The 21,533-nt window shown below is 39.2% G+C and overlaps 1 protein-coding gene across 1 annotated transcript in view; it reads right to left on the reverse strand.

Moving 5' to 3' along the window:
• WWOX (WW domain containing oxidoreductase) overlaps positions 1-21,533 on the reverse strand; it is an 813,515-nt gene that overhangs the window by 604,290 nt on the left and 187,692 nt on the right. The gene's annotated exons all lie outside the window — the stretch shown is intronic.

Raw genomic sequence — 21,533 nt, forward strand, 5'->3', positions numbered from 1 at the left:
TGTGTAGGGGGCATATACAGCGTGGGCGCCAATAAAGATGGTGTTATAATGCATAGGGGCCAATAAAGGACTGAATACAGCATGTAGGGACATTATTATATGTGGGGTCAGTAAAGGGAGTACTATACTGTGTGGGGGACATTAACTATCTATATCTGCAATTTCTATTTTCTAGAAGGGTGAAGGGTCAGGTCAATGATAAGATATAATTTCTGATTTCCCTGAAGGGGCCACTCAACGGTTTGGTGTGGTCACGTTTTTTTAGTTATGCCCCTGCATTAGTTAAAAAAAACCCAACAATGTAAGTTGAGCCCCAATGCAAAATCTGTCACCAGGCCACCACTTGCCATGTGCTCCAGGGCCCAGTATCTATAGGCTACCTCTGCACCCCATATGCCAATAGTCATAGGAGATGAGGGTTCCTGACATTACTGTTAAAAGCAACCACAAAAGAAGGAACCCTGACTTGAAGATGGCATTATACTAGAACATTCCCTTTGTTTGCTGATAATAGACCAGACTATTGACATGCCAGTGAATAATGTTCTATTCATTTTAACCTGTACCAGTTTTTACAAAAGATAGGCATCAAAAGTGCTAAATGGGGGATACTAAAAGAAAAATTATTTTATGCAAGAAGTTACCAACTCAGTCTAGTACATTGTATTTCAACATAGTTACCCATTTTCCAAGCAAAATGCAAGAACTCAAACTGAATGTGTAAAGTACATGAGCTGTACGTATGTGTGTTCATTTTTTATAATGTAATACATTATACAGGAAGTCTATGACTTCAAAAAGTGTAGTGAATGTGATGGTGTCGACCCTCAAAATGCACCAAAATGTGTGTCATTTCTTGGTGCCAGATAACCTATGTCAGCCAGCAGTTGGCGAAAGGAAGAGAAATTTTATTCTTACTGACTGTACCTAATATTTCATACCATGTGTGCTCAATGATAAATTTGGTTCACATATGCCATTTTCACCAATGATGCAGTTGATAACTCTACCGCATTTTATGAGCACACATTTGTTCCAAAATGACAAACTCAGCCTGCTGCAGAGATAAAATGGGCACTGCTACATCTGCATGAATCTAATCACTTTGCCTATTCCTACATTATGTATATGAAGCAAAGAACTTCTTAATAGTTCCAGTTAATGATTTCCAGCCCTTCACTTCCCCGGGGTAGGACTCTCATTTGGCACTGAAGGGGTGAAAGGATAATTAAGATGTTCTTTTTCTTTGCAAGGTTAAATAGTTATGTTCGGCAACTGTGAATAAAACCATTGGGAATAGTATCAAAGCGTAGTGCAGAAAGAAATCGAGAAGAAAATGGATAAAAACCCAGCAAGTCTTTCCAAATGCAATTTCCTTAGTGTGACCAAACCAAGCTGGGCCGCAACATTTTCGTGAGCAAAACGATGCCACAGAGGCCAATTGCGCAGGTCAGAACGACGACGTCAGTTGTGTAAATGGAAGTGAACATCAGGAAAACGCCGCGTTTATGTCATGCCAAAACACGCGAGATAAAAAAAATGGGGTCTGCTAACATGACAAAACAGATGTGATGCAGCAGAAGGCAGCTGCACGAGGCGATGCCGACACCATGTTGTGTCACTGACAAACCTAAAGAGAGGGGAGAAAAAAAAATCTCCTGGACGTTCTCCAGAAACTGAAAGGTGCAAACAAGCTGCCTAATCCCCTTGCCTAGATTGAATTCTTATGAAGAAAATAAAGTTTATTGTCTGGAAACAAAGAAAGCATGAGAAAAGCACTAAAGCAATGGAGGTGAACAATTAGACAGATGTTCACTTAAGGAAATAAAGAGAACATCGCGCAAGAAATTTTACGAGAATACTGACAATTCCGCACCTCGTCAAGGGCACGGGTAAAGTTAAAGCCACTGAAGCTGCTTCTATTTAACTTCCCCGTAATTGCTGAACTTGCAGAACCATCGCGTCAGGTAATGTGGCTTGTAACAAAGTAGCATTAGGCTCATTTTAATATGTTTTTAATACTTCTTCATGACCGGCCATATATCTTGCAACAAGCGGCAGGATTTCCTACAGGAATACGTGTCAGGGAATTTGTTTCCGTGTTTAATAAGTGAGTGCGTTGGTATGACTGAACCCTTACACACAGTAGTTGCTTGACAAGAAATATCTGTTACTTAGACTGGTAGCCTTTTCAGAGAATAAATATTACATATGGTTTAAAAAAAAAAAAAAAAAAAAATAATCAAGGAAGATTTATATTGTAGGTGCCCAATTGTCAAATATCCTTATCAGACTTTTATTGAAAATTATTTTAAAATGCCCTCCTAGTAAGGCTGGTCTTACATGACCGTAATGTAAGTCCGAAAATGGTCCGCAATTGAGGGTTTTCAATTGCGGACACATTATATTCAATGCTGCCTCTTACACCACCGGATATTTTATCGATGGTGTGGCCAGGCCGCAACCGTGGTCCGCAATTTATAGAACATGTTCGTAATGGCCGTGAATTGCGGACTCGCCCATAGAACTCTATGGGCGAGTGCGGCAGGACACGGACGTCTGCGGAGTCTATGTTGCCCATCAGCAACTAACATTGCCCATCAGCAACTTGCGGACCATACATTCAATATGGTTGTGTAAGACCAGCCTAAGAATAAAGAACCTTAAGAAAGAAGACCCAAAATATAATGTCAAAGGACTTTTTCCTCCACCATTTTTTGGCGGATCCTGCACAGATATCAATATAACTTGAAACAGATAAGGAGGGTTGACAGGGCCCTCTTTAGGATGAAATACACTACTCCTACCATACTCCTAAAGTGCTCATACTGAAATTCCCAACAAGAAATGCCACTAAAATGTAGTTTTTAGTGCAAAATAGCATTTAGCCCACTCCACTTGTTCTCCAGGATAGTCAGTAGGAACCATGTAGAGACTGTTGGCAAGCCGACTTTCATTGTGTTAGTTTTATCAGACAACTCAGTGCTCAGTGTCCCGCTTCAGATGTTCTGAATTAGTATAGTAAGTCTGTGCTTGAAACAAGTAAAGATTATCAAACCTTTTGGAACACGGCATACTAAAGAAATTTAATTGAATAACAAAGCTGTTGATGGATTTAATACTATGAAAGGACACTGAAAATTCTGGACAAGTAATGGAGCGCACAACCTGGTGCTGGGTTCTGGGAAAGGGGTGTCAAGATTCTACTCGTCTGTAGGCCAATATGGGCAACTTAGCGAACCTTTTGACCAAGTGAAAGTCTATTCGAAGCTATACACTCACCGGCCACTTTATTAGGTACACCTGTCCAACTGCTCGTTAACACTTAATTTCTAATCAGCCAATCACATGGCGGCAACTCAGTGCATTTAGGCATGTAGACATGGTCAAGACAATCTCCTGCAGTTCAAACTGAGCATCAGTATGGGGAAGAAAGGTGATTTGAGTGCCTTTGAACGTGGCATGGTTGTTGGTGCCAGAAGGGCTGGTCTGAGTATTTCAGAAACTGCTGATCTACTGGGATTTTCACGCACAACCATCTCTAGGGTTTACAGAGAATGGTCCGAAAAAGAAAAAACATCCAGTGAGCGGCAGTTCTGTGGGCAGAAATGCGTTGTTGATGCCAGAGGTCAGAGGAGAATGGCCAGACTGGTTCGAGCTGATAGAAAGGCAACAGTGACTCAAATAGCCACCCGTTACAACCAAGGTAGCCAGAAGAGCATCTCTGAACGCACAGTACGTCGAACTTTGAGGCAGATGGGCTACAGCAGCAGAAGACCACACCGGGTGCCACTCCTTTCAGCTAAGAACAGGAAACTGAGGCTACAATTTGCACAAGCTCATCGAAATTGGACAATTGAAGACTGGAAAAACGTTGCCTGGTCTGATGAGTCTCGATTTCTGCTGCGACATTCGGATGGTAGGGTCAGAATTTGGCGTCAACAACATGAAAGCATGGATCCATCCTGCCTTGTATTAACGGTTCAGGCTGGTGGTGGTGGTGTCATGGTGTGGGGAATATTTTCTTGGCACTCTTTGGGCCCCTTGGTACCAATTGAGCATCGTTGCAACGCCAAAGCCTACCTGAGTATTGTTGCTGACCATGTCCATCCCTTTATGACCACAATGTACCCAACATCTGATGGCTACTTTCAGCAGGATAATGCGCCATGTCATAAAGCTGGAATCATCTCAGACTGGTTTCTTGAACATGACAATGAGTTCACTGTACTCCAATGGCCTCCACAGTCACCAGATCTCAATCCAATAGAGCATCTTTGGGATGTGGTGGAACGGGAGATTCGCATCATGGATGTGCAGCCGACAAATCTGCGGCAACTGTGTGATGCCATCATGTCAATATGGACCAAAATCTCTGAGGAATGCTTCCAGCACCTTGTTGAATCTATGCCACAAAGAATTGAGGCAGTTCTGAAGGCAAAAGGGGGTCCAACCCGTTACTAGCATGGTGTACCTAACAAAAGTGGCCGGTGAGTGTAGTCAGTAATATCAGTTCTCACAGAGCAAATTTTAATAATTTTTTTTATTTACAACAAATGCTGGGAATGGTAGCATGCTCAGTAAGACAGCAAATAACTTAGTATGGGATTTGTTTTACGCAAGTATTTAGGTTGTGTATGTTTGGGTTTTTTTTCCCCCCACCAAATTTCTAGAAATACACATACTAAGGAATGTCAAACCACTGGCAATACATAGTAAACAGCCATGAAACATGCATTATGTCACCATGAGCCAAGTCCCCAACTAATTACAGGGTCGACACACACAAATTGAATTATTAATAACTTTTGAATTAATTTTCTACTCCTAACACTTTTATCACTGTCCAAGTAACATACATCATAAACATGAATTCTCATGTGGTCCTAAGGCAGGTTATAGAAGCAATATATCATCAAACTGTGACTGCTCTACAGAATCCTTATATAGTACAAGCTGATAAATATGTCATGGTTCTATCAGATCTTCGCTACTTTATTCAGACACTAATAGTAAAATGATTGTTAACAAGAAGATATTTCATATTAAATCACCACTAAGAGAACTAATGGGGAAAAATTTCATCACCCGCAAATCAATATGTCCACGAAACGCTTACGGAAATAATTCCAAGACCTGTTCCCAGCATGCAAGGTGTCAACCTCTTAAAAAATTACAAATCGTATCTACTGGTCTTTGTTGACTATAAAACAGAGAATGGGTTGTACAGGTAGCTAATTCCAAATCCACATACCACAGCCCTACTATAGAAAATTCCAAACCATTTACTCTCTTAAAGCGTCTCTTCACCACCTCCTCCATGTCTAGCTTTTTATATCATTTAATTGGCACAACTCCACTGATTCCGACACGGTTGGAATATTTTCTCTATCCCCCACTGTTCTTGAGCAATACGTTGTTAGTTTTGGTGCCTGATGTGCTATTCAATAATCTAGAGAAGAGAAAAAGATGGCGAGCAGCACCTAGCGTAATTCTGTAACAGTGGCACAGGTATGTTGTGGGAAAATGATTCCAAGAAGAGAGTGCACAAAACAGTAAGCCAGTCCTGATGGACTCTCACCCTGATAAAGGTGTGTAAAGTCACAACTGTAAGGATTGAACCCAAATGGGTAATCAATGTTACAAGCAGGATCCCTAACCATCTAGAAGACGAGAAGTACTTTGAGAGGTTACATAAGACAGATGATAAAACATCCAAAAAGAGCGAAGACAACTGCGCTCACCCAGAAATTTAAAAAAGGATTCCTTATTCGTGTAGAAATACACACAACACATTTCGGGGAAATGCTCCTTTCTCAAGAGTATACAAAAGGAGCTCCAATCCCTATGCTCCTATTACAACCTGTAATAGAAGTAATGTAATGACAAGTCTGGATATCTTCCATACATTCTCAGCCGTCACTGTAATGGATTATCGTCCACGGCTCTTGTTCCAGGAAAATGTGAACTTTCCCAAATGGTAGTGCCCATGCAAGAAAATGGTATCTCGCTCACCTTTGGCCAAGGCATCAGAAAGACAATGATAGCGGGCATTGCCGCCTTGTCTTCACTGTACAATACAGAGAGCCGCCGTCACATTTAAAAACCCAACATCTGCTATAATAATACAGCGGATGTTGGGAAAGACTTAAAGAGGACCTTTCACCACCTCTATCAGCGACATCTCTTTGAATTCTTTACATGGAACCTTTCACATGATAGGACCGCCTCCTTGACTTCTTAGCATAAAAAGAGCAGAGACTTCAATAGCTTCAGCACCATGGATGGACAGCACCACAGATGGACATTTTTTCTGTAGCCCCTACTATTCCTAAGCAGTCATTCTGTTAGTTACAGAACCCAATATGACAATTAGGTGCACTACATTCACATGAGCTGTCCTTGTCTGTCTGCTCCAGCCTAGGACAACCCACCTGACAAAGAAGAGCCAAATTAATATACTGAGTGTTGAACTAACTGCAGTGATTGCTCAGGAACGCACGTGAGTCAGTGTAGTGACATCTATTGAAGGATATAGGGAGGTAGAGGTGGTGAAAATCAGGACACTAAATCTTGTAATGCTATCTATCAGCAATTTCAGCCATCATGGTTTAGAAAGTAAACTAGGTGTTTGTGACAATATTTAACATCCTTTAACCATAAGCAGTTGCCTCATTTTAACATTGCATTAACCCAATCAATAGCAATAGTCTGAATATTGGTGGAGCAATCCTGCAAAGTGGACTTTTAAAGTGTTGGGGTTTATGCAGACTTGCCCCAAATTAACTTTTCGGGGGCGCTCTTGGGGATGGAGCTTTAAAACTTCTTGAGGCTAAGGCCCTACATTGCATAAATGCAGCTTTTATTGCTGCATTTTTTACTGTGATTTTTTTTTTTTAGCCAAAGCCAGGAGTGGGTTAAGTAGTAGGTAGAACTGTAAGTGCTTCCTAGATATTTCCCATGCATTTGCATCCCTTCTTGGCTATGGCTTAAAAAACAGCAGCAAAAGCTGCAAGATGGGGCCTTAATCTAAAGGACTTTTTCAGTACTTTTAGATGGATGGTCTGTGCTTTGGATAGGTCATCATTTGAAGATCTATAAATGGGCTGAACTGCAATACTGTGCAATACTGTTTTTGGTAAGTACTAAAGAGGATACAGTACTCACATGAATGCTGCAGCCTTTTCAATGAGCTGATGGGAAGGGGCCCAGGTGTCAGACCACTGTCAATTTCTGGATTATAAGGATAGGTCACCATGAGTAAGTCTCAGTAAACCACTTTAAGAACAGGAACAATTTTTGTTTTTTAAATCTGTTTATTCCTCCCAGTTTTCCTGGACCTATAATTTGTTTTATGCATCGTTAACATAGCCATATAAGGGGTTTGTTTTTTTTGCATAATCAGTTCTAATTTTTGAATGGAACATTGACTTTCCTATATAATGTAGTGAATAATAAATAAAAATTATTTGTGGGGTGAAATGGGGATAAACAATATCCTGCCACTGGTTTCGGTTTCTCTGTGTGGTGAAAATGACATGATAACTTTATTCAGCAGCTCAGTACAATTATGGAGAAATCAACATCATCCTACTAATATAAATGTGAAAGTTTGGATGTTTGTGTGTTTGTTCCTTTATCACACAAAAACCGCTGAACGGATTTGAATGAAATTTGGCACATAGATTGTAACCTCGATTAAAACATGACATTAATGACATGGCTTCATAACTGTTATGAATTTATTTTCACATACTATATTAAACTGCTCTTATCTCAGCTTCTGATAAAGTCAAGGCTGTTATCTCTCTGTGTAAACTCTCAGCTAACCCTCAGTGGATTGAGTACATGCATTTACATATTATTTGATCTGCTCCAGGCACTGCTGACACACTGACATGGGCAAACATCTTTAATCCAAATTGGCAGTTTGCCATTTTTAAACATACTTGGAAAAAGAAAATCTAATTTATTGCAAACAATGAGAGCTATGAAGGTAGCCAGAAGTCCAGAGAGTTCTACTCAAGCAGAGCTGATGGGGATCATCAACGGCAACAAAACACTCATTATATGGTGTTCCAGCGAGCTGCTGAGATGCCGGAACAATCACGGGCACAGCGCGAGGAACGAGTTCAGCAGCAGGTCAGTTTGACAGCTGCCAAAACACTGGAGCAGGCGGATCATCAACACGCTCTTTATATGACATCTCAGCGAGTTTCTGAGATGTTGAAACAATCACAGGCACTGTGCGAGAAATAAGTTCAGTGGCAGGCCAGCTTGACAGCTGTCAAAACGCCAGAGCAGGCGGATCACCAACACCAACAACATGCTCTTTTTATGGCATACCAGCGAGCTGTTGAGATACCAGAACAATCACAGACACGGTGTGAGTTCAGCAGCAGGACACCTTGAGAGCTGCTGAAATTTCGGAGCAAGTAAACCATCGACAGCAGCAATTTGCTGATATAGGCGGATCATCTATGCCAACAACCTGCAGACAAAGTTGCGGGCAGAGGCTAGTACATAATAAAGTCTCTTAATGGGGTATTCCCACGAACATAACCATTTTTAAATTTGTAGATAATTCCATAAAGAGCAAGCAGGTTAAAGAAAATGTTGAAAATTGAATTCAGTTCATTTTTATTATGTTTGAGATCTATCTATCTATCTATCTATCTATCTATCTATCTATCTATCTAACCAAATAAACCGGAAAGTAAAGACTACCAATATGTAATTCTATATTTTTTCTAGCTTTAGACCATGTTGAAAGGAATTAACTACTAAACTGCCTTTTGCTAAGTAATTTCATTTTAGTTGGATGTCTGGCAAATGATGAGTGAAGATCTAAGAACCAAAAATTCACAACCTTTACTCTTCAGCAGATTGTCAGTGTTCTTATTCACTCTTGGTTCTGCCACCAGGTATCACAAATTGCCCTAGGACCTTACATTAAAACCATGGGCTATAGCATAACATAAAAACGTTTTAAGAATTACTTCTGGAGCTCAGCAGATATGCTACTGTTTGACTACATAAACCTCTCTAAGGCCGGGGCACCATGGGCTATAAGTGCCGCTATTTGCTCATGGCAGAAACACCACAGGAAAAATCACGGCTTTTTAAAGTACTTGCAAAGTGGATGGGATTCAAGTTAATCCCATCCCCGCTTTGCGGAAAAAAACGCAGCGCAGACACGCTGCAATTTCCAAAAATGTCACTGTTTTGAAATTCGCAGCATGTCAATTATATCTACAGAAATAACGGTGGCTTCCCCGTAGATATAATTGTAACAAAGTCTGTGTAGGAAAACTCTATGGACTTGCTGTTCAAAGCGCTGCGGAAAGAACTGCGATGCGTTCACGTCGCGGCTGTTCCCACAGTGCTTTAGCAGAAAAGACTGTGTTGGGAAACACAGTGTTTTTTCATATAAAGTCCATAGAGTTCTCCTCTGCAGACTTTGACTCTAGTATTCCTATCCTGAAAACGCCAGCATTTCTAAAGGTATAATTGACATTCTGCAATTTACAAAAGAAAACATGTGGGGATGGGATTAGCCAGATTCCCATCCAATCGGCAAGTACGTAAAATGCAAACGCAAGTAGTAAAATGCAGAGTTTTTTTTACTGCGGTGAAAACGCTGTGTTTTCACAATGTGGGGCCCCAGCCTAAAGGAGAATAATATGGTTGCTTTCTTACAAAAACAGAGCCACATCTTTTTTTTTTTTTATAGATTGTGAGCCACACATAGGGCTCACAATGTACTTTTTTTTTTCCCTATCAGTATGTCTTTGGAATATGGGATGGAAATCCATGCAAACATGAGGAAAACATACAAAATCCTTGCAGATGGTTTTATGCCCTTGGCGGGATTTGAACACCAGGACTCCAGCGCTGCAAGGTTGCAGTGCTAACCACTGAGCCACCATGTGGCCCCGTAAAAAAACAGAGCCACATCTGTTCACAGGCTGTATATCTCAGCTCAGCCATATTTACTTCAATGGAGGTTACTTCTACATAGAAATAACACGGCTATGCTGCTGCACAGACAGAAGGGACAACTGCTTATCCTTGATGCAGATACTGTCATACATGGTGGGGGAAAAAAAAGTAGGCGAGATGTTAGTATTTCTGCTGACTGCTCTGAGTAAAGGAGGAAGTTTCTGGTTGGTTCACTACCCATCCAGGAGGGCACGATTACTGTACGGGGCACAACGAGACTGGGCAGGCTAGAAGACTGTGTACAGCTAGGACCACCACATGATGACAGACCCACAGCTCCTTTGCAGGTGTATCTTCACAACAGCGAACATATTCTGATCAGTGTGATATTGCAGTCATTCTTCCTTTTGTTGGACCCATGTTTTCATTTAATTTTCTATTTCATTTTGTATAGTCCCCATTTTACATACGTTTAGTAGGCAGGCAAGAAGTAAAAGACAAACAGAAGGCTATATGACTGCATGATCGGACAAGTACAGTTTGTTGTTTATTATATTTTCAGTACAAATGCACGAAGAGAAAAATAAAAAAGGTTGCAAAATTGTTCAAAGACTTTGTCTTTGTAAAAAAAAAATTCTTGACGTCCATATAAATTGCAATTCCTTGTATTGACCAAACCAATGGGGCCGAGCTCAAGTAAGTGAGCTACCAAATGCAGGTGTGTTCATTTATCAACCTGTCAATGTAATGACATCCATTCATAAGTACCATACAATTCCACTCCACCTGGCTGCTCTGCTCGGATCTGTGTAACTTTCTAATTGTGCACCTTCTCCTACTGCCCTCTGTGTGATCTACCTGCTCATAGGAGGTAAGAATAATGACAGAGCGCTGGGAAATGTACAGCCACAGACTTAAGACAAATTGCTCATATAATGACAAAATGAACATTATTTTATTTTAAAAAAAGAAAAGAAAAAAAAAAAACCAAACCCTTAATAACAAGCAATTGATTTACTGAAACTTGATCAGCTTGCGTTTTTGTCTTTTTGTTTAGGGCGCTGCTTATATATATATATATATATATATATATATATATATATATATATATGTATATATATATATATATATATATATATATATATATATATATATATATATTGTAATGACAGAGTCTTAGATAGGGCAGAATTGTAACACTACACATAGAAACAAGACCCTGTATGGAAAACCTGTTCTCGGTCTCTTGGTGAGGAAACTCCAATGCTCCAAGCCTTCTTGAAAACTTTATTACCCTTTTTTCACATCTGCATTCAGTATTTCCTTGGGGGGGAGTCCGCATGGGGAACCCCCTGAACGGAATACCGAACGCAACTGCAAGCGGTGAGCAGTAAAAGCACATGGACCCCATAGACTATAATGGGGTCCGTGTGCTTGCTGCACGCTGTCCACACAAATCATGTGGGCAGGAAAGTAGATTGTTCATTACTTTCCTGTCCGCATGATCCCTGCGGAGATCTGGCGGCCAGCACACGGACCCCATTATAGTCTATAGGGTCCGTGTTTTTTCACTGGCACACCACTTGCAGTTACGTTCGGTAGTCTGTTCGGGGGGTCCTCATACGGACTCCCCCGGACGGATTCCAAACGCAGATGTGAACGAGGCCTTAGACTGTTGACTGTCAGTTACTACTACTACTACTACTAATAATAATAATAATAATAATAATAATAATAATAATAATAATAATAATGTACAGACAGATCAAATAGTTCACAAGGAAAACAGGTAGCATGTCTAAATATATGAAAATTCCAAAACTTAAAAATACAACAACCAAAATGAATTCAGAAAAAAAAACTAAATAAAAAGTTCTCAAATTTGAACCCATAATTCAATGTTTCTTGTTTTTATGAACCATAAGTGTCATGTTTGGGAGTTAAATGCATTTAGAAAAAAAAGAACTGGCAAAAAAGGAGAACTTAAACAACTGGAACCAGATCAGGAAAATATTTCTTCAATCTCTTATTTCTTAGGCAATAAAATGGCTGTCAGTCACAAACAGGATGAAACGGTGATAGAAAGAATTTGGTTTACTAGGCATCTTTGAAATAATCCAATTAAGAGTTAAATATGAAATACAGTATACATAAATACACCTACAACCATTAAATTATACAAAATAAAAAAAAACAACAACAATAAACTCATTAGGGTAAATGAAATCTGTGATGTTTTTGACCTTCTTTGTGGCCAATTGAGCAGTGGCAGGAAAGCAGTTAACTGCTTGTATAATAGTGTAATATGAAGACTGACATTTATGTTTTTTTTTTCCTTCTCATTTTTTTCCCAAAGGTTTATAATTTGAAAATTGACTTTGGGGATTTTTTTCCTGGGTCTATTAAAATGATTCATGTTGTATTCAACATAAATTGTGCATACACAGAGGAGGCTTAGTACAGGCATTCCTGGTATAATAACTAAACTGAATTTTGTACTAGCCGCAGTTTGTGGCAGCAATGCAGTATCATTTGTCTTAATTTTTCCCCGGCATTACATTAGGTGAGTGCATTTACATTGCCAGGTAGGGCTAACCACTTTACAAACTTTTCTGTTTTATGGTGGGAGAAGAGTGGGAATCAAATCTGCATCTTTATATGGTTGCAGGATAGAGCAATGCTTTTTTATTGTCTAAAATACACACACATTTACTTTCCATTTACCTTGCTGAGCAGAAACAAGGATGCCCATTATGCAAAACACATGAAATATTTACCATTCGGAGAACATGCTCCTACTATGCCGCTTTACTCCGCCTCTTACAAATAAATAATATTACAAGAACAAGCAGCAAAGCTGGAAATCAGATGGAAAATAATTAGTAAAATAAGAGAAAGTAAAGTCATTCAATCTTCTGTTCCCTTTTTAGTAACTGTCAATGTTTTGCTTGCATTTATAAATTTATAAAATTGTTATTTCTTTATATGTTCTGATGTTATTGTGTTCAACGGTAAAAAAAAAATGTTTAAAAAATAATTACAAGATAAAATAATGTAGTCCTCAATCCAATGCTGCCTTAAGTGATTAAAAGATTCCAATAAATTCCAGTGAACAGATCAATAATTTATAAAAAAATATTTCAAACCTTGGCAACTATAAGAACAAGAATAACCGTAATAGTCATAATTTCACATACATTACATGTACTCAATCATTTGGGGTTAAAGAGATTTGATTATACCACAATCCAGCGCCAGACAATTTCTCTAGTAAAGTATTATATTGCCTTCAAATATGTATCGCATAAATAGGAAAAACATATGCTTGAAATAGTATGGTGCAAGCCTCGCCTAGGAGAAAGTGATATTGACATAATTGGTTAGAATTCTGTAAACTGTGCTTTGAATTAAACACAAAAAAATTTCTATTCAATCCATCGGGTGCAAAAACAAAATCTATATTTTAATCTTTTTGGGTAGAAACAAATTATCTTATTTACTACTTGAGTGGTTTCCTCAATTTAACGCCAATCGTGGAAAGGGACTTTGGGCTGTCTAAATTAAACAAGTAAATGCAACTAGCAGTTACATTATTTACAATATGGGGAGCTGCTTACAATGAAAGACAAATACGCTGGCAGTATACCTTCAAAACATTACACGTAATAGAAACACACACGCACACACCGCTCATGTACAAAATCTCATTTCATATTTCTTTCTATAAAAGATTTTGATAAACACATAGATTTATGTAAATTAGACCAAGGTACCAAAAGAATATCAAGGTACTGGTGGGAAGGCAACATACATTTAAAATTTATATCTTATATGTTAAATATTTTAAATGTATTTATTTAAAAAAGCTATTTAAGGCTGAGACCCCACGTTGCAGAAACACCGTTTTATTGCTTTTTTTTTTTGCAGATTTTGTTGTTTTCTTTTATTTGGGGGGGGGGGCAAAGCCAGGAGTGCATTGAGAAAAAGGTAGAAGTATAAGGGGGCATTCACACAGTATTTTGTCTCGGAAAAAAAAATCTCCCATTGACTTCAATGGGTTCCGTTTTCTGTGCGGAACCCATTGAAATCAACAGGAGGCTTTTTTCCCCATTGATTTCAATGGGTTCTGCATGGAAAACGGAACCCACTGAAGTCAACAAAAGGCTTTATTTCTGCGCAGATGCTGACACAAATTCCGCGTCAGAATCAGCGCATGGAAACTCTGTGTGAATGCCCTGCAAGAGCTTCCTATATGTTTATCATTCTTTTGATATCCAAAAACACAACAAAATCTGCAACAAAAAAAGCTGCGTTTCCACAAAGTGGAGTCATATCCTCAAACATTTATTCACAATAAAACAACCTGTAATAGGTAAATATAGGTTTTGGTGGGCTTCAGTTTTAAAAATGTTGTTCCACTTTCTATGGTTATTTTTGCTTGTTTCTGGAAAAACTTGGTAACAACTAAGGCTGAGTTCATGCACAAAAAAAAGTTGCGCATGAACAGTCGCTTTAGTTAAACACCCAACATGCGCCGTACTAGTACAGCAGATGTCGGGAAGCAGTCAAAGTCTCTATCTCTAACCATAACTCCAGTAATATCAGGGTTGGAACAAATCTGAGAAGCTAAGGGTTCAATGCAAAGTGCAAATATGAGTGGAGATAGAGGACATCCCTGACGCGGCCCTTTGCGGATGGGGACGTACATGTGTTTTTAAAGGCTACACACTAACCTATTATTTTCTATGATCCCATAAACATGCCTATATATTATCAGAGGGGTGTGAAGGGTGTTGTGAGGGTCAAAACACAGGACAGCTCCTGAGATCCTGTTTGCACCTCAGACTCACTGCAGGAAAACAATTACCATAGTCCACGCAGGTATGAGAGGTACACAGACATCATCCATGTGCTGTGCCATTTTCTCATGGGCCTGTTGATGCACGCATTCACCCAAGGGTTTAGTTTGCAGCGTACAACATAGGAATATGAGTGAGAAACTCAATCTGTTGTCCATAATTTCTAATGTTAAAAAAATAATAATTCAGTATACCCATGAGGTACACATTTACTGAATGCCTCTGTATGGAATAGTTTATTAGAATAATTCTATACAGTTAAAAACATTTTAATATGACTTTATCCCAACTTAATGGAGACTAAAAGGACCTGGTTTAAGTCTTAGGAGAACAAAACCCTATAGATATGTTTGATGTATGAACCAAAAGCCAACAAATAGTCTATGCAAACACATTGTGAATGCACATTTTTATAGCCAACACTGATATACACATGATATACACAGTGATATTCACATGCAGAAATATCTGTAACTGATTATTGATGACATGAGTCTGTTTGGGGTCATTTCTGGAGCATGTGCGTGGATTTTTGCAAATCACTATCAGATGAATGAAACAGAAATACCTGCAACAAATCCACTCAGGGTACGCTAACATGCAGCAGATTGGTTGTGGCAAGTACTGAACATGTGTGCTTGCCACTAAAGCAATCCCATTCAGATGTAATGAAGAGATTTTCTTCTATGCACCATTAGAAAATGTTCAGATGTGACAAATTTGTTGCTGCAACTGTAATATTCATCAGAAAGGTGCATTAAGAAATTCAAGTGCATGCAACAGTAACAACCTGCCTCGGAAACATGGAATGGATTTTTCAGTCACAGAAATGGGGTACCCTTTAGAGTATGTTGAAATGCTGTAGATTATATGTTGCAGAAGTTTCTGTGATAAAAGATTAACTTCATTCATCTTAATGGAGATTAAGAAATCCATTTGATAGTTACCAATACAGCCACCATCAGATAGCTGGAGCTGGTGGTGAAGAAGGGCGCAAAATTATAGCCTTGGTATTTCTAACCCAAATTTATTAACAATTAAAGACACTCTCTATCCAAACTTTCTCTCTATCCTACCAATATTTAAGGTGGTGGCCCAGTAGATATTTAGGCAGTAGTCCACTTCTGTCCAGACCCATGCCATATCCCGTTTCAGTGATGCAGTGTCTCAGGTCATTCAGATCCCGTGGCTGGGAGGACAGATAGACTAAGTCTTATAGAAAGAAGTCGCACCACTGATGAACCATTATTTCCAGCATGGGCGATTGAATATTCTAGAACAATTTCATTCTGGTATCGGCAAACATACAAATTTATTCTGAAAGTTCTGCTGTACGGTCACAACAAACCCGATTCCTGCAAATTTCAACACGCAAAAAGCTTTTTTCTTGGTTTCAATGTCATCATCTAATATTGCACTATGTGTAAGCACATTTCACATTTGGCTCTAGAAAAATGAAAGCTATGCTGTGACTGGTTGCTATAGGCAACTAAACAGTAACTAAACTTTGGTTTTCAGTCAGAGGCGTCTTCATGAATTATGGACTTCCTACGTTAGCATGGGGAACATATACACTAGCATATTAATACACAAGTCTTTATGAATCCCCACACAATGTGTTCTAAGACATGCCTGTATAGTTGACTTCCTGTTTATACAGGAAGCACTGTATACATCAGGTGATCAGTGATCCAGTAGGGAGCACATAACCTCAGAATAAATGTGTTGGTAAGTTATTAACAGCAGGTGGTCAGAAATGCCACTGTGCAGGATAAACACTTCTTCTCCACAAAGACGTTTAGGAGATCAGACATCCACCAATTATAATGTGTTGATGTAGGCTAGCAATATCTCTTAATATAACAAGATCAGAATAACACCAAGTACAAAAAATGCAGACACCTCAAGGAGTATTATTTCTTATTTATGGATGGTCTTTAATATATTCATTTCAAATCATAGCTTTAGCAATTCTGAATGAAGTTAACAGTTGCTAGGGGTGTGCTGCATCCATTATACAGTTACTGCTTACTGAAGGTGCATCAACGTGATCAACAAAATAATTGAAAGATTGCAAGCTATTTTGCATTTATATCACAAGCCAAAAAAATCATTTCCTTCTGAATGGATTTGCAGTGTACATAGTAATTGTTCAGTGAAAATTACTTTGAAACTCAACAGCTTGTACAGGCAGACTTCCGAACCATGAGACAGATGCAAACGGCAATCCGAAGGAGCGCAGAGCCTCCCCAACAAAAGTAATCCTAAAATAAATACTCTCTGGGTACACATGGTTGCAAATGGAATACAATGACCATAAACATCTGTCAGAGAACTCCTCACCCACGCCGATAATTGTATAAATAATTTTATTGGCAAAACAAGACGCTTTCCAGTCATTTTCTATAATGTCTTCCAACGGTATCAAATGCTTGCAAGATTTTTTTTTTTCTTTTGCATGGCACATTTAACCACTCTCAGGAAACATATGATTGATGGAATTTCATTGCTAAAGATCTACTGTGTTATTCCTATGGTAATGTAATTCAATCTGCAGTATGTGGGGGAGGTTTCACCTTTTTAAAAAAAATTTCCTGTGCATGATGAGAAATTGCAGCAAATGTGTCCAACTAGATGGCGCTCCAAATATTTTGGAATTTGTTTAAGATACATGCAGCTTTATGGCTTAGATTTTTGGTTTCTTGGGTTTGATGAGCCCCAGTATACTGTATCACTGGTTTATAGGCTATCCCACTATGTAATTGGGGAGTACAGCCAGATTGTACAGTGCTGTAGTAATACTTTTCATACAATTATACTGGCTTTTACTTTACAAAACTACAATATGACTTTAACTTTATGGCCCACTCCACCAGTTACCATACTGATGTACTATCCCCCAATAAACATATGGAGTTGCCACACAACAGAATCTCACGTTTTAATATATTTTACGTAAAAAATAAGTGTACAAGCAAAGAGAAGAAACTTTATAAAACACTATCAATTGCCTCTTTCTTCAGTTCATTAAGTCTGGCTTCTTTTCGTCTGCCTTCTAAACTGGTCATTCACTCTGAGCTCAATCTCAAACCCATCTCCACACAAAAGAATACTTCCCCTTCCTCCCAGAACCCCTCCTCTGGAAAATCCTGCATACACCCCTGATACCACGACATTTATGCACAGAACAATGTCCATAAAGACAGTGAGTATAGTGTAGAAGTAGTAGACTAGTGCACACACAGACCTGACCCCAACCCCTTCAAACAGAGTTGGAATAATACTCAAAATAAAAGTGGAAAATCAAATTACAGGCAGATCCAACTACAGTGGAAATGCTTCAAGACAAGGAAATGAGGCTCAGTAGTGTGTGTGGCCTGCACGTGTCTGTATGACCTCCCTACAAATCCTGGACATGCTCCTGATATTCTCCTACGGGATCTCCTCCCATTCCTGGAATAAAGCATCACTTAACGTCTGGACAGTCTGTGGTGCAATGCGGTGGATAAACAAGACATGATGTCCCAGATGTGCTCTATTGGATTCAAGTCTAAGGGAGCAGGCTGGTCAGGCAACAGCATGAATGCCTTCATTATATAGGAACTGCTGACACACTTCAGCCACATGGGGTCTAGCATTATCATGCATCAGATGTAACACAGGGCCCACTGCACCTATATATGGTCTCACAATGGGTCTGAGGACCTCAACCCGGTACCTAATGACAGTCAGGCTACCTCTGGCTATGCTATGGAGGGCTGTGCTGTCATCCAAAGAAATGTCTCCCTACTCCATTACTGACCCGCTGCCAAACCGGTCATGCTGGAGAATGTTGCAGGCAGCAGAACGTTCTCCCCGGCATCTCCAGATTCTGACACATCTGTTGCATGTGCTCATTGTGAAGCTGTTCTCATCTGTGAAGAGCATAGGGCGCCAATGTTGAATCTGCCAAATGCCAATCAGCTTGCACAGTATGGGACTGTAAGCAAAACATCCACTTGTGGATGTCGGGCCCTTATACCACCCTCAAATACACGGATAGCACACTGATCACGGCCATGTGATAAAGGCCTTAAACTGGCTTTTCACATTAGATTTTATATTGATTGTTCAAACGGCCAACTGTCCCAAATGTATGAACAACCACAAACCTTCCAAGGAACAACTAGCCCAGATACTTAGAAAATTAACAGATGAAAGTCACTTAGGGCTTAAGAAGTTCTGAAACAAAAAAAAAAAAAGATGTACACTTTGTGTATTTATTACTACAAACAAAACAAGAGCATACACAATAGATTATAGCAAATGATCAAAAAAATCCAACAAAACAGATCTTAGTTGTGACCAACTATAGTTGATTTACTGTATGGGGTGAACTGTTGTAGGTTTATGACTCTGTAATAGTAGGCTTCATCACAGACGAAGATGACAGAGAGTACAGAGAACTGACCCGGGATATTGTGGATTGGTGCCAGCGGAATCACCTCAGGAGTAATGATGGGAAGACAAAAGAAATGGTGGTGGACTTTCGAAAGCACAGATATCCCCCAAAACCAGTGGACATCCAGGGGAAGGGAATTGAGATAGTCAACACCTATAAGTACCTGGGTGTGCTCCTCAATAATAAGCTGGACTGGGCCGATAGCCTGGATGCACTGCACAGAAAGGGTCACAGCAGACTCTACCTGCTCAGGAGGCTGAGGGCCTTTGGAGTCCAGGGGGCACTGCTTAAGGCCTTTTTCAACTCTGTAATGGAATCAGCCATCTTCTTTGGACTGGCCTGCTGGGAGAGAAGTATATCAACCAGGGACAGAAATAGACTTGACAAGCTGATTAAAAGGCGCCAGCTCTGTCCTGGGGAGCCCCCTGGACCCAGTACAGCTGGCGGGTGACAGAAGGATACTGTCCGGTGAGTTCCATGTTGGGGAATAAATCCCATCCCATGCATGAGATCATGATGACCCTGGGCAGTACTGTCAGTTACCAATTGCTTCACCCTAAATGTGAGAAGGAGCGTTATCAGAAGCCTTTCCTCCCCACTGCAGTTAGTCTGCATAATCAACACCAAGCTAAGCGGAGATCATTCCACACAGAGAACTGAAAGATCCTTAAGTTGTGATATCCGTTCTATTAGTTACCTTTACGTTTTTATCTGTACCTACTGTCACTGTGATGCCTCTATCTTGGAGCTTTTATATTTGCATATTGTATTATTATATTATTATCTATGCTGCTGTAACACACTGAATTTCCCCATGGTGGAGCTAATAAAGGATTATCTCATCTTATCTTACTTTATATATAAGTGATCATCAGCTGACAAATCCAAATCTGCCACTGCCGCAGTCTAATGTCTACTGTGTATCGTCAGCTTTATGCTAGGTTCACACTAGCATTTGGGTTTTCATTCTTCAGGTCTGGTTGGGTGCCCAAAAAACAGAAACCCTACACGCTTAAAAAGTGGTTACCTGTGGAAATCTGCGGACCCCATAGACTGCCTGAAATTGGTAGGGAAAAAAAGTCCTGCTTTTTCCTAGAAGTCTAAAAATTCTTAAAGCATTTATAGGAGAAAAGGAAATGTGCTGAGCTGCAGTGCCAAATACAGCCTATGGAAAATAATGATATAGGTTCTAGAAAATAGAAGAACACTTTTTTACATTCTATAGCCCCCTTTGTGATCCCACATAACCTCAAATATGGTTCCCTGCTTGCTGCAATAAATAGACATAACAGAGTCGCGCAACAATGTTTCAGAAATGTAAAAGAAGAAGCAGAAGACTTGGTAGAACTTATTTAGTTTCTGTGGTATTTCCTACAAATGTTATTACACTATGATTATTCTTAGTGTCAAGAAGTAGAATTTATTATGAAAACTATATAATAGGTCAATAGTTTCCGAAGAAACAGTAATTCGGTTCTAAAACTGCTAACAGTTGTATGTGTATGGGCATAGAGCAGCAGATAAATATCAAGGGAGGTATTTACAAGGGAAAGAATTTGAGTACTGGCAATGTAGACTTGTAAGTATTTTGACATTCACATATGTATGAGATTGCATTTCACCACTTATAGATTATACCTATTCACACTGTCAACAAAGTTATCTTTTTTTTAGAAAATATGTTTTCTTCCCCAAATCCACCAAGGGTACATTCACAATGTTTTTAATTTCTGGTCAACCACTTACACAGAAAGTAATGTAAAACAATGGATGAGTTTCTGTCCATTTTTTTTGTCACAAAAAAAATGCAGTGTATCATATTTTGGTACCATTAAAAAAAAAAAAAAAAAATTGATTGTTTTTGTTTACAATGACCTGTATGTAAAAGAATGATCATCCATTTGCTTCTGTTTCTTGCATCCATTAAACGCATCTGATAAATGGAAATAAACATTATGTGAACGCAATCTTTATAGAGGAGTAGTTTCTTATCTGAAACCTAAATCAGTCAGATAGTAGAGAGGGCCTACAAAGGGTAGCCTCTGTATTACATAGTAGCACATTCATTTCCATGGACCTCATGGAATGCTTTTTGGTGCCATAAAAGTGAATACTGGTTTAAAGGGATTCTATCATTAGAACTCCCTTTTTTTTTTTTTTTAAACTAAGTACACTTCAGAATAGCCTTAAAGGGGCTCTATTCATTGGGAAAAGTTATTTTTAACTAAGCACATACTTGCATAGCCTTTAGAAAGGCTATTCCACACATACCTTTTATATGCTAATCGCCT

The sequence above is a fragment of the Leptodactylus fuscus genome, chromosome 7 (genome assembly GCF_031893055.1).
Source record: "Leptodactylus fuscus isolate aLepFus1 chromosome 7, aLepFus1.hap2, whole genome shotgun sequence".
NCBI lineage: Eukaryota > Metazoa > Chordata > Amphibia > Anura > Leptodactylidae > Leptodactylus > Leptodactylus fuscus.